Source organism: Periplaneta americana, chromosome 4, assembly GCF_040183065.1.
Source record: "Periplaneta americana isolate PAMFEO1 chromosome 4, P.americana_PAMFEO1_priV1, whole genome shotgun sequence".
Classification (NCBI taxonomy): domain Eukaryota; kingdom Metazoa; phylum Arthropoda; class Insecta; order Blattodea; family Blattidae; genus Periplaneta; species Periplaneta americana.
The window spans coordinates 189,415,889-189,435,050 of record NC_091120.1 but is presented as its reverse complement, the minus strand read 5'-3'; positions in this window follow the sequence as shown (position 1 = coordinate 189,435,050).

Genomic DNA, 19,162 nt, shown 5'->3' with positions numbered 1-19,162 from the left:
TTTTATACAATTGAGAATGGTACCAGAAAGAGAACGAAGTGAACAGATCCCTTGAAATTATGTCTAAATTGTTTATAAAAATTATTTCGTTTATAATTTTGACATACAACTTGAAACATGATAGCTCATGCAATTTTTAAGATAGAGCCACATTTTTTTCACTGTTTTATAGCTAAAACTATTCTTTAGTGCCTGACATAGAGTTATTTTTTATTTTCATTTACATTAATTAAATATTACCATATATGTAACTTATACTAATATTTTATGTTGCATATACCATGTAAAAATCCATAGATAATTATTAACTACATTAATGTTAAACACAATATAATATTTGTTACTCAGTCAAATGACAAATCAATGTAAAATAATGACATATTATATGGTCATTAAGTTTTATATACATGAGCTACAAATTGCAAACTTTTTCGCCCATTCAGGCATCTTCAGGCACAATTATACAATATCTCAATATCAAACTATGTAGCCATTACATTGGTGGTAGATAAACTGTTTAAGATTAATGGTGTACAAAACATCTCCATAATTAAAATGTAATATTACAAGTCATAAATTAAAATAATGTTTGTACACAATTAATTATGTTGATAAAGCTTAGTAAAATAACTTACTAAAGTAAAATAAAATATTTGAATTTTTCCACCTCTTCGAAGGATACAACTCCAATTTTTATATTTCCATTTTGTACAATATTATGGTCACGAAATATAATCATCTTTCTCTGTCACTCGGAAATTCGTGGAATGATATTGCTCCTTCACCCTTTTTTTCTATCCGAAGTACACAATAGTAAATAACAATGCGTCATTTTGAATCATATCACAATAAACTCACATACCAGTAGAAAAAGCGCAATATTACTAATTATAATCGTACAAGAAACCATACACACATTCCTCAGTGAACCTTGGGAGTTAGTGCCATCTGGCGGGAATTTCATATTTTCTCGATTACAGTTTTAACACAGGGATCAAAATGAATTGTCAAGGCCGGTAAAGGAGAAGCGAAGCGAGCACATCAAGTCGGCCGTGCTTAAACGAACGATAAAATTTAGTAGTCTTTTGTTTGACAGATCTCTCACATTTCCATGGAAACACAAACAGAAATAAACAAACGACGGGCTCTAATTTTCTATGCAGGCCGCAAGCGGTTATACATTAGCAGTGAAATAAACGGCCAGCTGATAATTTCCAGTAACGGCAAGGAGAAATTCCGTTACTGACATCATCAAGCGAAGTGATTGCAGGTTGTATTCAGACAAAGAACATATTATAGAGGTACACATTAGTGTCGACAGCACTGTTGTAAAACTGTAACACGCAAATTGGCCTGACACAAAGCAAGCATTGCTACAGGCAGACACAAACTTGGTTACGTAATGAACGTCGATACAGTTTGAAATGCCACCGAAATGTTCATTTTTATTATTTAATTAATATATCTGTTTATTCACATTCATTTATTTCCTTACATAATATTAGCTTATTATTATATTAATTCAAAACGTTTAATTCCTCACTTTCATAATTTTGGTATATTATTATTATTATTATTATTATTATTATTATTATTATTATTATTATTACTTATTGGCTTTTACGGAACCCGGAGGTTCATTGCCGCCTTCACATAAGCCCGCCATTGGTCCCTATCCTGAGCAAGATTAATCCAGTCTCTATCATCATATCCAACCTCCCTCAAATCCATTTTAATATCATCTTCCCATCTACGTCTCGGCCTCCCTAAAGGTCTTTTTCCTTCCGGCCTCCCAACTAACACTCTATATGCATTTCTGGATTCGCCCATACGTGCTACATGCCCAGCCCATCTCAAGCGTCTGGATTTAATGTTCCTAATTAAGCCAGGTGAAGAATGCAATGTGTTTCTCCGCATACATAACTATAAAAGTCTAAAATGTCATACCGGTGTAGTAGTAGTAGTAGTAGTAGTAGCAGCAGCAGCAGCAGTAGCAGTAGTAGTAGTAGTAGTAGTAGTAGTAGTAATAATAATAATAATAATAATAATAATAATGTTTTATTTTCGCTGGCAGAGTTAAGGCCATAAGGCCTTCTCTTCCACTCAACCAGCCTTAATCAATACAATACATAAATTTAAATTACAAATATTTTCACTACACTTAAAAGGTTCTCCAGCAATAATCTTCACTACACATTTATTTAAATTTAGATAAATCTATAAGGTAAAGTAGTAACTTAATTTATGAGCTAATTTAATTCAATGAATTATAATTAATTTAATATTTGAGATAGCTAGTAAAATGATGAAAATTAATTTAATATGAGCTTACTAGGACTATGTTACAGGGAGAATATATATATTTCTATTTCTATAATGAGAATATTAATGTAATTGCCATTAGAGGTTTTGTAAATCAATTTAGAGAAATTAAAGATAATAATAATAAGAATGGACAGCTGTTAGTTCCATTATAAGTAACAAATATTAATCAGCAATTCATCTGTTAAGTAAGAATTTATGTAATTTTGACCTAAATGAAGTTATTGTCCAACAGCCCCTTATATCACTCGGAAGCGAGTTCCAATTTCTAGCAACTGAAACTGTATAGGATGAAGAATATAAAGATGTCTTGTGGTAGGGTATAATGAGTAAATTGTTATGATGAGATCTTGTACTTAGCTGACGATATGCGGATAAATTTTGAAAACGAGAAGCCAAATATATTGGGGTAGCGGTGCGCAGAATTTGAAATAAGAGAACAAGAGAATGCAGGGCTCGTCGATCGCTTAGCCTTAGCCAAGACAGAGTTTGGAAAGACGGGGAAACATGATCATACTTACGAATATTGCAAATATAACGGACGCACGCATTATGCACACGTTGTAGCCTGCTGCTCAAATTTGCATTTAGGTTACTTAATATAATATCGCAGTAGTCAAAGTGTGGCATACGAGTGTTTGTACAAGGATTAATTTTAATTTATCAGGAAGAAAGTGCTTCAGTCGCTTTAATGAGTGAATAATGGAAAATATTTTTTTGGAAGTGTGATTCACTTGTTCATTCCATTCCAGGTGACAATCCATATAAATACCAAGGTTCTTCACAGTCGTACTGTATGGAATAGTAGTATTATTTACAATTATCGGTGGCAAATTTTGTTTGTCACACTTCGATCTTTGATGTTCTATTAAGATTGCCTGCGATTTACTTGCATTTAAATTAAGTCCGTGCGTTTTCGACCATATGGATATAGAATTCAAGTCATCATTAACTTTAGTTATGGCGTCATTTATGTAGTTAGGTCGAGTATGCAGATAGATTTGTATGTCGTCAGCATAAATATGGTGTCGGCAGGATGTTAGATTAGAAGAAATATCATTAATATAAATAGAAAATAGTAAAGGTACTAGGACAGAGCCTTGTGGTACGCCAGTCTTCGTGGTACGCCAAGTGGAATAACGAGTAGTAGTAGTAGTAGTAGTAGTAGTAGCAGTAGTAGTAGCAGCAGCAGCAGCAGAAGCAGCAGCAGCAGCAGTAGCAGTAGTAGTAGTAGTAGTAGTGGTAGTGGTAGTAGTAGTAGTTGTGGTAGTAGTAGTAGTAGTAGTTGTGGTAGTAGTAGTAGTGGTAGTAGTAGTGGTAGTAGTGGTAGTGGTAGTAGTGGTAGTGGTAGTAGTAGTAGTAGTGGTAGTAGTAGTAGTAGTGGTAGTAGTGGTAGTAGTAGTAGTGGTAGTAGTGGTAGTTACCTCTGATTGAGGTCCTGGTCGATAGTACATCTCACTTGACGATATGTCAGCGCAAGAACAATTGTTTGTATGCATCTGAAGTGTGATTAATGGAATATGTAGCTAATCGGCGATGTATGCAATGGAGGGGGGAAAGCCATCCTACCCCATTTATCTCCTGGCCCAGTTGCCTCATAATTGGTGACATGTTGGTATCACTTGTGAGGTTCAGACCTGTTTTCGGACAGTTGAGTAAACAACAACATTAATGCCCGGTTTCTGGAAAGACCGTTACCTGTGCATACAGAGTTATCTAAGATTTAACGCGCTGATATGTTTGAAACAAGTTTCCGAAACAACAGTTATCGTCATCTTTACAGTTATCTGTGCTTCAACTGGTAACTGTGCCTCGGGCTGTAGTTATCTGGCTGTTAGTACTGATTCGAACAAATACCGACATGCGGCGCTACTGCATTACTGTTTCGTAAGCTATAATAACTGACATTAAATAATAATATAAACCGTAATAAATTAATTTACTATATTATCGGTATAGTTTAAAAAATTTGGCGTTTTATTTACATAACTTATGGTAAATGTTCTACTTTTTAAGATATATTATGATAAAAATGTGTGTTTGTAAAGACAATTTCGAATATCTTAAGCTTAATTTTCGTCATAAACTTCAGATTCTATGTCGTCAGTCAAGGAATATTTTATCCTTGGGTGCTCTACCAATGCCAATCGTATTTCGGTCTCCGAAGTCCATTTTAACATATGAAAGCATTCATATGGACATATGTAACATATTTATACATTACCAATATGGCTGCCATAACCGCCCCAGCTGATTTCGGTTGCAGTTTTGTAGCAGAAATTACATCTAGCCCTCACTCCATTAGTATTATATAACTCGATGATCATGCCAAATACCAACAATTATTGCATTTTTAATCATATTACGATTGAGATGGAAGTGTACATGTACATTATCGTTTATCACACGGTTACTTAATTAAAAAGCCTTGCTCCTACTAGTACAGAGCTCACTGCCATATTACTACTGAAAATTTCTGCAAATAAAAATAACTATAACTAAAAAAAATCACTAAAAAAATACTAGTGGAGACATCTAACGACAACAAGAGATACTGAACTTGAAGTTATCTCAACTGTTAGGTACAAGATCTGATAAATGTACAATTAACTTTCCGGAAACTCATGAAAGTTATCAGTGCAGTTAAATTTATAAGTGCAGTTAAGTAACTGACAGTTAATTGAAGTGTACCAGAAACCGGGCATAGTAGTAGTAGTAGTAGTAGTAGTAGTAGTAGTAGTAGTAGTAGTAGTAGTAGTAGTAGTAGTAGTAGTAGTAGTAGTAGTAACAGAAGTAGAAGGAGTAGTGGTAGTATTATAGTACTATTATCAATAAAACAGTAGTAGTAATTGAAACATTAATAGCAGTAACAGTACTAGGAATAGTAACAACAGAAGAAGTAATAATAGTAGTAACAGAAGTAGCAGAAGTAGTGGTAGTAGTATAGTATTATCAGTAAAACAGTAGTAGTAATAGAAACATTAATAGCAGTAACAGTACTAGGAATAGTAACAACAGAAGAAGTAGTAATAGTAGTAACAGAAGTAGCAAAAGTAGTGGTAGTAGTATAGTATTATCAGTAAAACAGTAGTAGTAATAGAAACATTAATAGCAGTAACAGTACTAGGAATAGTAACAGAAGAAGTAGTAATAGTAGTAACAAAAAGTAGCAGAAGTAGCGGTAGTAGTATAGTATTATCAGTAAAACAGTAGTAGTAATAGAAACATTAATAGCAGTAACAGTACTAGGAATAGTAACAGAAGAAGTAGTAGTAGTAGTAACAGAAGTAGCAGAAGTAGTGGTAGTAGTATAGTATTATCAGTAAAACAGTAGTAGTAATAGAAACATTAATAGCAGTAACAGTACTAGGAATAGTAACAACAGAAGTAGTAGTAGTAGTAGTAGTAGTAGTAGTAGTAGTAGTAGTAGTAGTAGTAGTAGTAGTAACAACAGAAGTAGCAACAGTAGTGGTAATAATATAGTAGTATCAGCAGAACAGTAATAGAAATAGAACCAATAATATTAGTAGGAGTCCCGCGCCGTGGCGTTGAGGTCTAAGGCATCATGCCTAGGACTCGCGTTACGGAATGCGCGCTGGTTCGAATCCTGAGGAGGGAAGAAATTTTCTCATGAAATTTCGGCCAGTGTATGGGACTGGTGCCCACCCAGAATCGTGATGCTCTTTGGGGAGCTGCGGTAGGTAGCGAAATTCGGTTGCGAAAGTCAGCTATAACGGCTGGGGGGATCATCGTGCTAACCACACGATACTTCCATTCTGTTTGGATGAATCGTCCACCTCTGCTTCGGCATGTGGGCGTGAGGCCAGCAGCCGGCTGGTCGGTCTATGCCCTTCACGGGCTGTAGCGCCAAGGATTATTAATAGTAGTAGCAGCAGTAACAGTAGTAGCAATAGTAACAGCAACAGAAGTAGTAGTAGATGTACTAGCAGTAAGGATAGTACAGTAGTAGCAGTAACAACAGAAGTAGAGCTGAGACGAGATGTTATGGCACCAACATGCGAGAAGTTTTAAATTTGCCGGCCAGCAGGGTAGAGGAGTGGGGGTTGTTTGGGTTACTGTTCTCAAGCTCAGAGCGGCAGGCATATCCGTTTCATCTCCTTCCAAAAACATTCGTCTTACCTTAGTAGCACTACTTTCCTACTCAAGAGTCCGAAGGTACCTAATGGAATTACGCCCGCTATTCCATCTTTATATTCTTATTCTCTGTCCGAAACAGACGACTGATCTGTGCTGGAATCAGATGTCCCTAAGTCTATGGAAATGCTCTCCAAAATACGTCCATCACGTGCTCAATTTCAATGTAATTGTTCTCTACTTTCTTCACATAATCATACACTGATATCCATTTTTGGAAGAAGCGATTGCAGAGTCGGCCTCTGCTTATGCATAGCGTAGAAAATATAGATGAGTCTTCTTATGACTTCCTCATCAAAACTGTCTACAGCTGCAACAATCTTCTTCTTCGGCTGTGATTTTTCCGGACTGGAGAAAGAATCTGCTGTTCCTGCCTCAATATTTTCCCCTTCTTTCCTGATTCTTGCCAAGGTTTGCTTTGAAATACCAGTGGCAGCCAGTACTCTTGCACACACGCTTTTCAATGGAATTGGTATTTCATTTACAACCTCTTCTGACATGAATTTCCATACATTGCATGCTATTTCATGTCCTTGACTATGAACTACTCTATGATTTCACACCTTAGACAATGCCATAATGAGGGCGCTCAGAAGGACAATGTTTTCAGTATTAGCAATAGCGGTAGTAGCAGAACGATCTGAACACTCGGAATGCTAGTAACCAACTAACCCAACACCCCTCCAGTTGAGTGTGAGGGCGAGTCCAAGCAAACGAGCTAAAATACGTCCCTCGCGCCGGTGCCATGACTTCTCGTCCGGGCTCTAGCAACAGTAATGATAATAGTAAAAGTAGTAGTGCCATTAACAGTAGTAGTAACAATAGACCTAGTAGTAGTAGTAGTAATAGTAACAGTAACAATAGTATTAATAGTAGTAGTATCAATAATAAAAGCAGAATTACCATAGTAGCATTATATTACAGTAGAACCTCTATTATCCGAGGTAATGAAGGGGATGGACCGAACAGTTGACCGAAAAAATCAGATAATCCGTACCATGAAAGATTTTGTAATTTCCTCCATTGTCTTGTATTTAACTCGCTATGTAGTGGATTAGAAGTTTACTAATTTAAATCTGGTTGTAAACGACGGGTTTTAAAGGACAGGGAAGCCCTTTGTAATGACTGTCTCAGGAAAGGAGGTCTCATGTTGTAGATTTACATACATTTTTACACTTTATCCTTTTTTTTTATTAAATCGCGCAGTTGTAACTCCAATCTCGTATTCTGATGCGAGATGAGCCACAGTTTTTCTTTCTCAAACCATTCAATTATCTCCATTTTTTCGATACTTGGCACAATACATTTTCTGTTAACACCCGTGGAAGACATTTTATATACAAGTTATATTATACTGTAGAACGGCAATTAGAACAGTAAACAATGCTGTGTAACGATAAAGGCTTCTAATAACACTACAGCAAAAACATATGTAGAACCTACTAACGCAGTGGAGTATATACAGTCACGAAGCTTGAGTTGTGAGGGTGCTAGGAACAATAGACTGTGTCGGTACTATTTCGTATTGTCTGTAATGAGTCGGTAGTAGCGATAGTAGCGATCTTAGTGATTAGCAACTATCTATGGATGCATATTCCCTACGTATTGAGCTTCGTGACTGTATATACTAGACTGTGCTACTAATATTATGTACAAAACAGCACTTTATATAAGTTACTTATTTCTGAAAAAAAAAAAAAAAAAGCGCGAGATATAGACAGTCGGATAATCCGCCAATCTGTTAATAGGGTCACGGATAATCGGGGTTCTACTGTAGTAGCATCAAAAGTTATATTACACGGAATCGCTACTGTAGAAATGATTTAGGCAAACTTTACGGACATGGTAATTAGATCGCATGTGCAATAAACTGCATTCGACTGTTTTATATTTCCGTCCATAGCAACAGGCGACTGAAATTACAGACGGGCTGGCTGCAGAGGTGATCACCTTGATCGGGCACGGTTCCGTATCCGAATCCCTGCTGTCAGAGGGTGTGCAGTGACCGATGGGGACTGTATTCAAGGCCTATTATTGACACACGTTCGGTAAATTTAGACGGATTACATGGTGAAAGGTCTCGCAGCAGGAAACCCACGCCTATCAGTAATAACATATTCAGTGTCAGGCTGTTATTGTCACGTGTTATATATTTCACTTCATCGATTAAAGAACTGTCAGAACACCGTTAGGCGGACTGCTTTTCACGTTGAAGGTCTTGAGTTCAAATTCTGGATTAGACTTTCTTGTGATGAAGTATACTGTTTACTTTACCATTACTTTTAAAGCACCAATCATCTTTATCATCAGTACAATAACAATAAATACCTAGCAGCATTAGGGAAAAAGTATAATCATAACATAATGGTTAATAGTTTTCTCCTTTAATAACCATGGTTACCATAACAGACATATTCTGTAGTACCAAAAGTTAGACTTTGTAATTTTATTATAAACCATTTTCCAAATTTGAAATATTTTAAAATTGAAGCTTTTAAAAAAGAAATTTATAAAATTAACTTATCTATATATATAATTTGAACTGGTAATGGAAATTACGGGAAAACGGCTGAATGGATTTTAATAAATGGCCCCTCATTTTGAAGCTTGGAACCCAAAGTTTTTCGGAAAAGTAGTAGTTTTCAGTGAAATGTCAATTTTCCTACATAATTTTCCTATTTTCCAAAATCCATCTGTTGCCAGTTTTCAGAACTAATTTTATTCAATCACGGCCGACTTGATTGAATTTCAGAACAAAACACACACTACAATAAACAACAGGCTATTACACGAAGGCCATGACCTGCAGGATTGCAGACATATTTAGAGCTCAATTCAATTTGTTATTAAAAACTGATTCTGCAGTGTATATCAATTTTTTTAGTACAGCTGTGTATTGGATATTCAAATCTTCGAAACTTGAGGTGGTTTGATGACATTATTAGCATTAGAAATTAAATATTATTATAGTTAATATCATGATGCATCTATTTTTCATTAATTGTGCATAATATTGATGCTATATTGATGACATGAAAGTGAAACGTTTTGAGGTTATGTAAGTAAATGTAGAGAATATCTTAATTTAGATCTTCATTTTATAATTTACTGAGTGGCTGCTATATATAACTACAAAACTTAAGTAAGATAATAATATTGTTATTAAAAATCAAATATTTTTATACTTATTAACCCAGTGGGGTTGGGTCTTTTTCATATACTTAATGGCGGTGTAGTGTAGATATTGATATGTGTCATTGTCTTCAGTATTGGCTCGAGAGAGCGCAAAAATTACAGTTCCTAAGGAAAGATCAAAAGGTATTACTTACTGATAAAATAAGAGGCCTAGAAAATTTTGTAGTCTCCAGGTCATTTCAGCAAGATCTCTTAGTAGGATAAAATGATTTTACGCTCTACATTTCAAGTTCTATATGCAGCAGCTATACGAAAATGCTATTTTTCGAAAGCTTAGCAAACCTGACATTTTTTTAACTTTCGCCTACATTCCACAATGACCTGAAATAGCTACTGCTATCGTCCTGACATTGATACTTGCGTTTTCGCGTTGAAACTCAAAAACTGAAGTTGGGTAGGTTCAAGAGAAAGTATTTGGCCTAAAAAAAAATCCATTCAGAGGGAATATGTTTCATTATTATGGAAGCAAATAACTATTAAAAAGACAAGTATTTTTCATTGAAAATAAATCTGAAAAATGTTTATTTGAACGTCTAACGAACTTAGTTTGCAGCAGCATTTGCTGCACAAGCCACTAGTATGCTATAATATTAACAAATGTATTTTTTTTTGCCTTTTATTTCTGTCGACTGGGATCATAAAAAAATGAGGACATAATGCAAGAACTTCAAATAGAACCCATTATGCAGTTCATCAGCAAATATCAACTTCAGTGGAAGGGTCATCTCGAACGAATGGATCGATGCAGAATTCCAAAAGCACTGTTTCATTACCATCCGCATGGCAAAAGATCTCTAGGTCGTCCGAAGAAGAGATGGACTGAAAATTCTAGTTTGAGACCGTAACAGGCCACTCAGCCTAATATTTGTTAGGAAGACGACAACGACGATTTCTGTCGACTATATTCATGTTTTATTGAACATCACTGGCTTCTGTCCGATCGTCAATTCATATTAAATGTGTTTTTCTCTCTTTCTTCTTTTTTTTTTTTTTGCTCTTGTTTTGCTGTTATTTATTGGCTTGAATTAAGTTACATACTATATTTAGTGAACCGTCCTTGTAAATTTTATGTTATATTATTGGCTAAGACCACACCGTACACGAGCCTGGTTCTTACGGTAGTGGATAGAAACATCTTTGTTTCATAATTTTAATTTGTGCTAGCTAGCTAGTTGAATGAATGAATGAATGAATGAATGAATGAAACAATTTTATTCCTTTGTACACCTTGTTTATGTGTATTTATCTGTACATCTTACTCATACTGTATTCATCTGATATTGTTTACATTGTCCACTTACAGTATTCCATTCAGTGCGCTGTCTGAGGTATGGGGACAGGAAACTACACTAAAGCAATGCAGATAGCGTAATGTGTAACGGACATGGTCGGTCCTGATATGCACGTCTGTAGACAGCAGTGTATGTGTACAAGTTGCAGTGTTCAGTCGATCAGTCCTAGTGAAATGGAGGAGTACACGAGAGCGGAAAAAGCAGAATTGATTTTCGAATGTGTATGAGCCAATGGGAACAGTAGACAAGCTGACAGATTGTATCGGGTACAAGTACCCACGTAGGAGACATCCGGCCCATACCATTTTCCCACGACTGTTCCAAAGGTTAAGGAAAGGAGGGCACGTAGTGCCCAATTACAATTTCATTTCCACACAACTATTTTTGCTTATAACTTTCGACTCAGTCATTTCCGGACCAGGGTTCCTTATCACAAATTGATACATGTGCCCTTCGCCATCATCCCTGAAAGTTTGTAACTCCACCTCGGAAACACCCTGTATAATATTAACAAATGTATTTTTTTTTATCTTTTATTTCTGTCGACTATATTCATGTTTTATTGAATATCACTGGCTTCTGTCTGATTGTCAATTTATATTAAATGTGTTTTTTTCTCTTTTGTTTTCTTTTGCTCTTGTGTGTTATTTATTGGCTTGAATTAAGTTACATACTATATTTAGTAAACTGTCCTTGTAAATTTTATGTTATATTACTGGCTAAGACCACACCGTACACGAGCCTGGCTCTTACGGTAGTGGCTAGAGACATTTTTGTTTTATAATTTTATTTTGTACTCACTAGCTAGCTAGTTAAATAAATAAGTGAGTGAGTGAGTGAGTGAGTGAGTGAGTGAGTGAATGAATGAATGAATAGATACGAGTTTGTTTACTTGCGCGTGAGTAGAGTCATGGTCAACGGTGGACAGGGATAGGTAAAGACCACAGATTTTCGCCCCTAGGTCATAAAATAGAATTGAATGATGGTTGGTTTTGGCTTAAGAAGTTGTTTGGGTGGTGCATATTGTTATGATTGTGATGGTGGTATTGAAAGTGATACTGGTGGTGGTAGGTGGTTTCAATAGTGGTGGTAGTGACAGGAGTATGTAAATGAAATGCCTTTATTCTGACGTAGCGACTTACCAAATACTCGGATCCATTAAAATGAAAACAAGAGTGCACTAGGTCATATGTCCCCAAAACTACTAATTTGCATGCCACTAATGACCGTAATGTTACGCGGCATGTGATGGTTTTCTTTATTTTGTAATAAAAAAAATGCGTGACTTTTTCGCATCATTGTTGAAGTGGGTTAACGAGTGTCGCCGCAGGGGGGCTCCGCAACGGATCCAGAAGGTGAAAGACACCTCTCGGGTGCCAGTTGACCCAAGCCGTGTTTCATGGCTTCGCTAACACAAGTTATAGTTTTGCATCAGGGGTCTTACAAGACGTGTTCGCCGGCAGGTCACATAAATAATACAACCGACTAACATGTCTCTTTACTGACTTCCTAGTAATTTTCTTTACAATACTTTCAGCTGAAAGAAATATCATTAGATTCTTCCTGTACACTATAGGCAAAAATTCTTCGAGATATGTAACACACATTTCAGCATTTCATATGGTGATACATAACACGTGAAGAAAGAGAGAGAGAATTTGGGAAAATAAAGATGATAATGGTTAAGGCTGGTTCACAATAAACCGGAAACGAGAATCGGAACGAAAACGAAAACGGTAAAATTGTTAAAATGTGTACATTTAAATGTGAGCATTCACAATTAACGCAAAGCTTGCCGGAGCCCGGGATCGAGAACGAAGAGTTGGCCAAGTTTCAACTTTGGCGTTCACGTTTCCGATCACAGCCCACTAAGATTCATTCTATTGCCATCTAAAAGCTATTTTGTCGTCATATGTTTTGTAGCAAGAAGACCGTGACATAACCTATGCATTATTTTGTTCTGTGCTGTGCATCATGGAGCAAGTTTTGTTTGATGAGATTCTAATATTGTGTGTTGAGGAAAATCCTCATGTTTACTATAAGCGGCGCGCCTCGTATAAAGATGAGAAAATGAAGGAGAATACGTGGCTTTCAATAGCTGCATCTTTGAACACCGATCATAAGTGAATCATATTTTATTACTGTATTGGTTGTATTACACACTACATATTCATGCTTCAATTCAATAACTACTGTTATGTTCATTTTTGTTCTATTACAAATGTTTCTTCTCTAATTATTTTACGTTATGGTAGACTTAAAATAGGTCGTGATAATAAAGATGCATGGGCATATTTATAGTACCGTTGAAATTTTGAAGTTGGTTAACCTGTGTTTATGTTGGCTGCCTTGTACTCATGAGAGAACGCCATTGGTCAATTATACACAAATAACATCAGAATGCGTAATATCGACTTTACATATCGTTATTGACGTGCATATCGATATGCATAGTCGTCTATGTTCTCGGTTTATTGTGAATCAAAAATTTTCATATTCACGTTCTCTGCTTCTCGTTTTCACTCTGGTTCTCATTCCCGGTTTATTGTGAACCAGCCTTAAATCGTACAGAGTCATGTCTTCCCAGAGCGCTTCCAGAAGAACTTTTGTACATAGCAAATTGTCCTTTCGGTAGGACAGATTCTTAAACAATACTTTCCATATGCTGTCCTTACAGCAGGACCTATTTCTGTGACGTCCTACCGGCAGTACGCAAGTTATGGGTCCTGCCGGTAGTACCCTGTTGTCCTGCCAGAATGACATATTATTTATTTCCTATTTTCTTTTATTTATTTATTTATTTATTTATTTATTTATTTATTTATTTATTTATTTATTTATTCTTTTCAATGCAGTTTACATTAGTTTTATTGACTTTGTAAATAGAAAGAGAAAAGTAGTAAATTAATAATTCTATTTACTATTTTCAATAAAATTTATATTAGTTTTGTGTTCGCGTAGGCTTCCGCGGCTGGTGAACATGCTGTGTGGAAAAGCTTCAGGGCTTCTACCGCGTTGTCTTGGTGTTGGTGGCTGATGTTTCGACAATCAGATGCCAGAAGGAGAACCTACGACCAGTCACCGCAAGTACTCCCCCCATCGAGACTACTATGTATAGTGGCTCCCATTAATATTCGGTTTGACTGGCATGTAAGATTAAAATAAATACACTAATAATTTTCAAAAAATTTAATGAAAATAAAAATGTGCACTATAATGAAAGCAAAAGTATACTCTCTGTTAAATCACATAGATTTACAACAAAATGAAAAAAAATCTCCTCTGTTAAATAAATAAAAATTATAAACATTATTACATTATTCTGATAGAACATAGTGCCTCATTAATATTCGGTTTGTTCAATTCAATATTTTGTTGAATACCCCTTTTGCCTCAAAACAGCCCTCAAACGCCTTGGCATGCTCCTGGATAACTTCGTAGTAAATTGGGGACTAATTTTCCTCCATTCTTCCGTTAATCTCCGTTTCAGTTCTGTCTTTGAAGTGATAGGAGTTTGTCTGATCTTGCGATTAAGTTCCTCCCATAAATTCTCAATCGGATTTAAATCCGGTGATTGTGCTGGGGTTCGGATTACCTTTGGACAGTTGTATAGAAGCCATAAACGCACTTTTTCAGCTGTGTGTTTAGGATCATTGTCCTGATAATACTTGAAACTATCTTTAATCCCTAGACTCTCTGCACTTCGTTTTAAATTGTTTCTCATAATGTCCAAATACACATGCTGATCCATCCTTTTTTCTATAAAAACAAGTTCACCAACCCCACCTGCAGACATACAACCCCATACCATGACGTTGCCCCCACCATGTTTCACTGTTGGCAACAGATTCTTTTTTTCGAGTTCTTCATTTTTCTTACGCCACACGTACTGTTGTCCATCCGACCCAAAGACGTTAAATTTACTTTCATCAGCAAATATCACATCGTCCCACCAGTTTTCCTCTTTATGGACATGTTCCCTTGCGAACTGAAGCCGCCTCCTTTTATTTATTTCATTTATGTAAGGTTTTTTCCTACATACTCTCCCATTAAACCCCTTTTTCCTCAAAACTCTTCGAATTGTTTCGGCACCTACCTGCTTGCCAAACTCCTCACGAACACATGCTGCAAGTTTCGTTGCACTTAGTCGAGGATTTTCTTTTATTTTCTTCAGGATGGAGCGTTCTTCACGTTCAGTTAAATTTTTTGGCTGCCCTTTTTGTGGTATGGACTCGATTCTGTCTTCGTTTTTGTATCTTCTTACTATATCCCCAACTGTACCCTTACTCACACGTAATATTTTGGCTATTTCTGTGTATTTTAGCCCTTTTTCGTGATGATAGATCACAAGTTGTCGCTGGTCAAAAGTTGTGTTGTTTCCTTTGCGACCCATTTTACGACTTGTACTCCACCTCGCCTGAGCTGTGCACAACGTGTAGACAATGATTGCACGTTCGCTACTGAACCCTACAATAGTGTCAGCAGAAAACGTGCCTTAAATTCGAAGAAAATAAATCAAAACCGAATATTAAAGAGGGTGAACTTTGATGTTACTTAGCGATTATTTGTTATTACATCGTAAATATTAAACTTTCGATGTAAATTTTTTTAACATTATGTACAAAGTGTTTAAATGTTCTATCTGCAACGAAATGCAGGTTCACTTCAACGCAGAACAAAACATCAATAGCAAAATACTGTAAAATTAATCACGAACCGAATATTAAAGGGAGCCACTGTATATACCAGCTCGCAGACTATTTCCTTATCCAACAACTGCTCTGAAGATGGCCACAACACAGCGGTCGAAACGTCAGCCACCAACACCAAGACAACGCGGTAGAAGCCCTGAAGCTTTTCCACACAGCTTATATTAGTTTTATTTGTAACATTAGGATGATAACTAAACAAATAAAATTTTATTCAATACATATCAGGAAAATAAATAATGTACATACACCTGTGAATCATAACATTTTCTTATTTTATTTCTTTAACATAGAATACAAGGCCAGATATTACTCGAGATTATTTAAAGAAATTTGAAAGCAAATAATTTTAAAATATCATTTATATTATTTGACTAAATCCAATAAATACTAACTTTCATGAAATATGCAGGAATTCCATTCTGAATGTGAAATGCAAAACAGTCACGTTTAGTTTGAGGCTACACATAACTGCTCTTGGGCCACAAGCAACACAAAAGTAACTAGCTTTTTGTTGTATCTTCCTGATTCTGGTGCAAACAATACATTTCCTCTGGATTCTTATTGTTTCTTGTCAGACTTTGAAGAATTATTGGAGTTAGAAGAAGTGCCATTGTTGGCTATGTTACTGTCCGTTACTCAGGAGAAGACGAGCGGAAAGAATGTGACCTTCTTGACTATCGCTGTTGATTATTATAAACATCGCTCAGATAAGCATCCCAGTAGCCAGGTTATTAGGCTACTGTGCAGGAAACATGAGTAACAATGCGTATGGAAATTAAAGCTAAGTTGAACAGAAGGAGACCTAATGTTTCCGCTTACTGCAGTACAAATATTGCATGTATTGTCTTACGTTATCTGTTCACATCCCTTCCTCCTCACTCCGCTCTCGTCTTCTCCTGAGTCACCGATAGTAGTTATGTCTGAGGCACGAATCCACGTTATTCTGTTATCAATATTCCATTTTATTTTAACAAGTTTCCTACGTACCTTCAATACAGTTCCTTCACACACACTTTCAGATCATGTATCACCAAAAATATATTTACTGCATCAAAGAGAATTGCTTTATCGAAAACTCACGCACCGTCACTGAAAGAATCGGCCATATCGCAATAAAATATGTCGAATTTACATTAGTAATGTTAACTAAATCATTAGAAACAAATTAATAGGAGGCTTCCACCGTATATAGTCCATACTACAGAACGTCCATATGATAAAACCACCATAAGGTCAAAATGTCCATACGGTGAAAATGTCCATACGACAGAAAGCCCATGTGATAAAACGTTCGTAAGGTGAAATTGTCCATAATGTCAAACGTCCATAATGTCCAAGTTCAAAGAAAAATTCTGCTTGAATAGAACAGAATAAATTTTATTCCATAACACGTAAAAATAAGTATTATTAATCATCGGGAACCGGAGCCCCAATTTTAAGATGGTAACCAATACTTCACATCATAATCGAAATACACGTTCACAGCACAATCTGTTGCTATCAATACCACGTCATCAGACATCTCTGTACTCAAGTTCTTTCTCAATAGCCATGGCCCGCTCATGGAATTCGCTGCCGCTGGAAATCAGGGGTAGTCTTAGTCCCCAGTTGTTTAAAATTAGGTTGTTTAGAAATATTTTAAATGCACAGAACTAGTTTTTAGGTATATTTTTTTTATTTATTATTATTATTATTATTTTACACAGTCATTACTTTATTTTTCCATTAACACTAATATCTAGGTAATTGTCATTGTCTCAATGTAACCCGTGCTGTGCTGATCATACTAATTGTACTATTCCTTTAGTTGTGACATTATATTCATATGTACTAATTCTTTTGTTTTTCTTTTAACTTAATACTTGTATACTAGAATGTATTTTTCTGTTTGTGATTATGTATTCAGTCTCTCTTTTTTTTATTACATATATATTTTTTTATTATTGTTATTTCAAAGTTAATACTGATTGTGTATATGTATTCAATCTCTCTTTTCTACTTAATTATGTTTATTATTATTTTTAAGTTCATATTTGTATACCGGTATGTATTTTTTCTGTATGTGATTTGATCCTGGTTGAGTGGAAGAAAAGGCCTGATGGCCTTAACTCTGCCAGGGAATATAAAACTATTATTATTACTTTTAAGGTAGCTATATGAGAATTTCTCCATTTTCTTTGTACCTGTTGTAGTTTCTCACAATCTGGAGAATTTGTCTTTGATTCGTCATATACGTTTTATTCACCGGCTCTTTAATTTGTGTATGCCCCCCTCTTTCTTGCAATATCTGTCTCCAAATTTAATTTCCTTCGCGCTTTATACACTGTATAAATCGGCACTATGTAAATGCTTATCTGTGCCATCCCGCAAAACCCGAATGTAATCCAGGTTGCTGTTAGTTATCATTGCAGCATTACAAATTTTCTTTCCCTGCATCGCCAATATATTTTTGTCCTATCTCTATTAAAGTCATGATGTTGGTACAGGTATCCACGAAAAGAAAGAAGTGGCTTATCCTTCTGTGATGGCACTAACTGAGGATTTCGTTCCATCTTCAAACATTTCAGTTCTGGTTAGTTCTGTACGTGAAAATTTTTACATAGATTACTTTAACTTCTTTGAACAATGGATATAGTGTACATTATAGAGCTATGGACATTATAGCTCTGGACATCAGAGTGAAGTGGACATTATAGAACTATGGACATTTTGACTCTGGACGATTTAACATGGACATTTTCAACGTGGACATTATTCCATGGACATTTTGACGTATGGACATTATAATCCTGGACTTCACGTCTGGTGTCATTGTCTGCCATAATTTTTTCATCATCTATACTAATAATAAATCTGTAGCCGAAATTTTTCTGGTAATTTTCGATTTTCCAAAAATAATTGGTCCTAACATATATAATTAACCACCCTGAAACCGAAAATCGCTTTTTTTGAAATTTTTGCTTGTGTGTCTGTCTGTCTGTATGTTTGTTACCTTTTCACGCGATAATGGCTGAACCGATTTCGATTAAAATTGGAATATAAATTAAGTTCGTTGTAACTTAGATTTTAGGCTATATGGCATTCAAAATACATTATTTAAAAGGGGGGTTATAAGGGGGCCTGAATTAAATAAATCGAAATATCTCGCTTATTATTGATTTTTGTGAAAAATGTTACATAGTAAAAGTTTCTTTAAAAATAATTTGCGATAAGTTTTATTCCTTGAAAAATTTTGATAGGACTGATATTTAATGAGATAAATGAGTTTTAAAATTAAAATAACTGCCATCTAAGGCCGTATAATGAAATAAAAAACAAATGACTTCATCTATAAGGGGTCTTGGACAGCAACAATCGAAAGCTATGAAAGATAGCCTACAGAGAATGTTTCTGTGTTTGTATGAAGTAATATCGGAAGCTAAATTAACCGATTTGTATAATTAATTATTATTTCACCATTGGAAAGTGTAGTTTCTCTAGATGGAC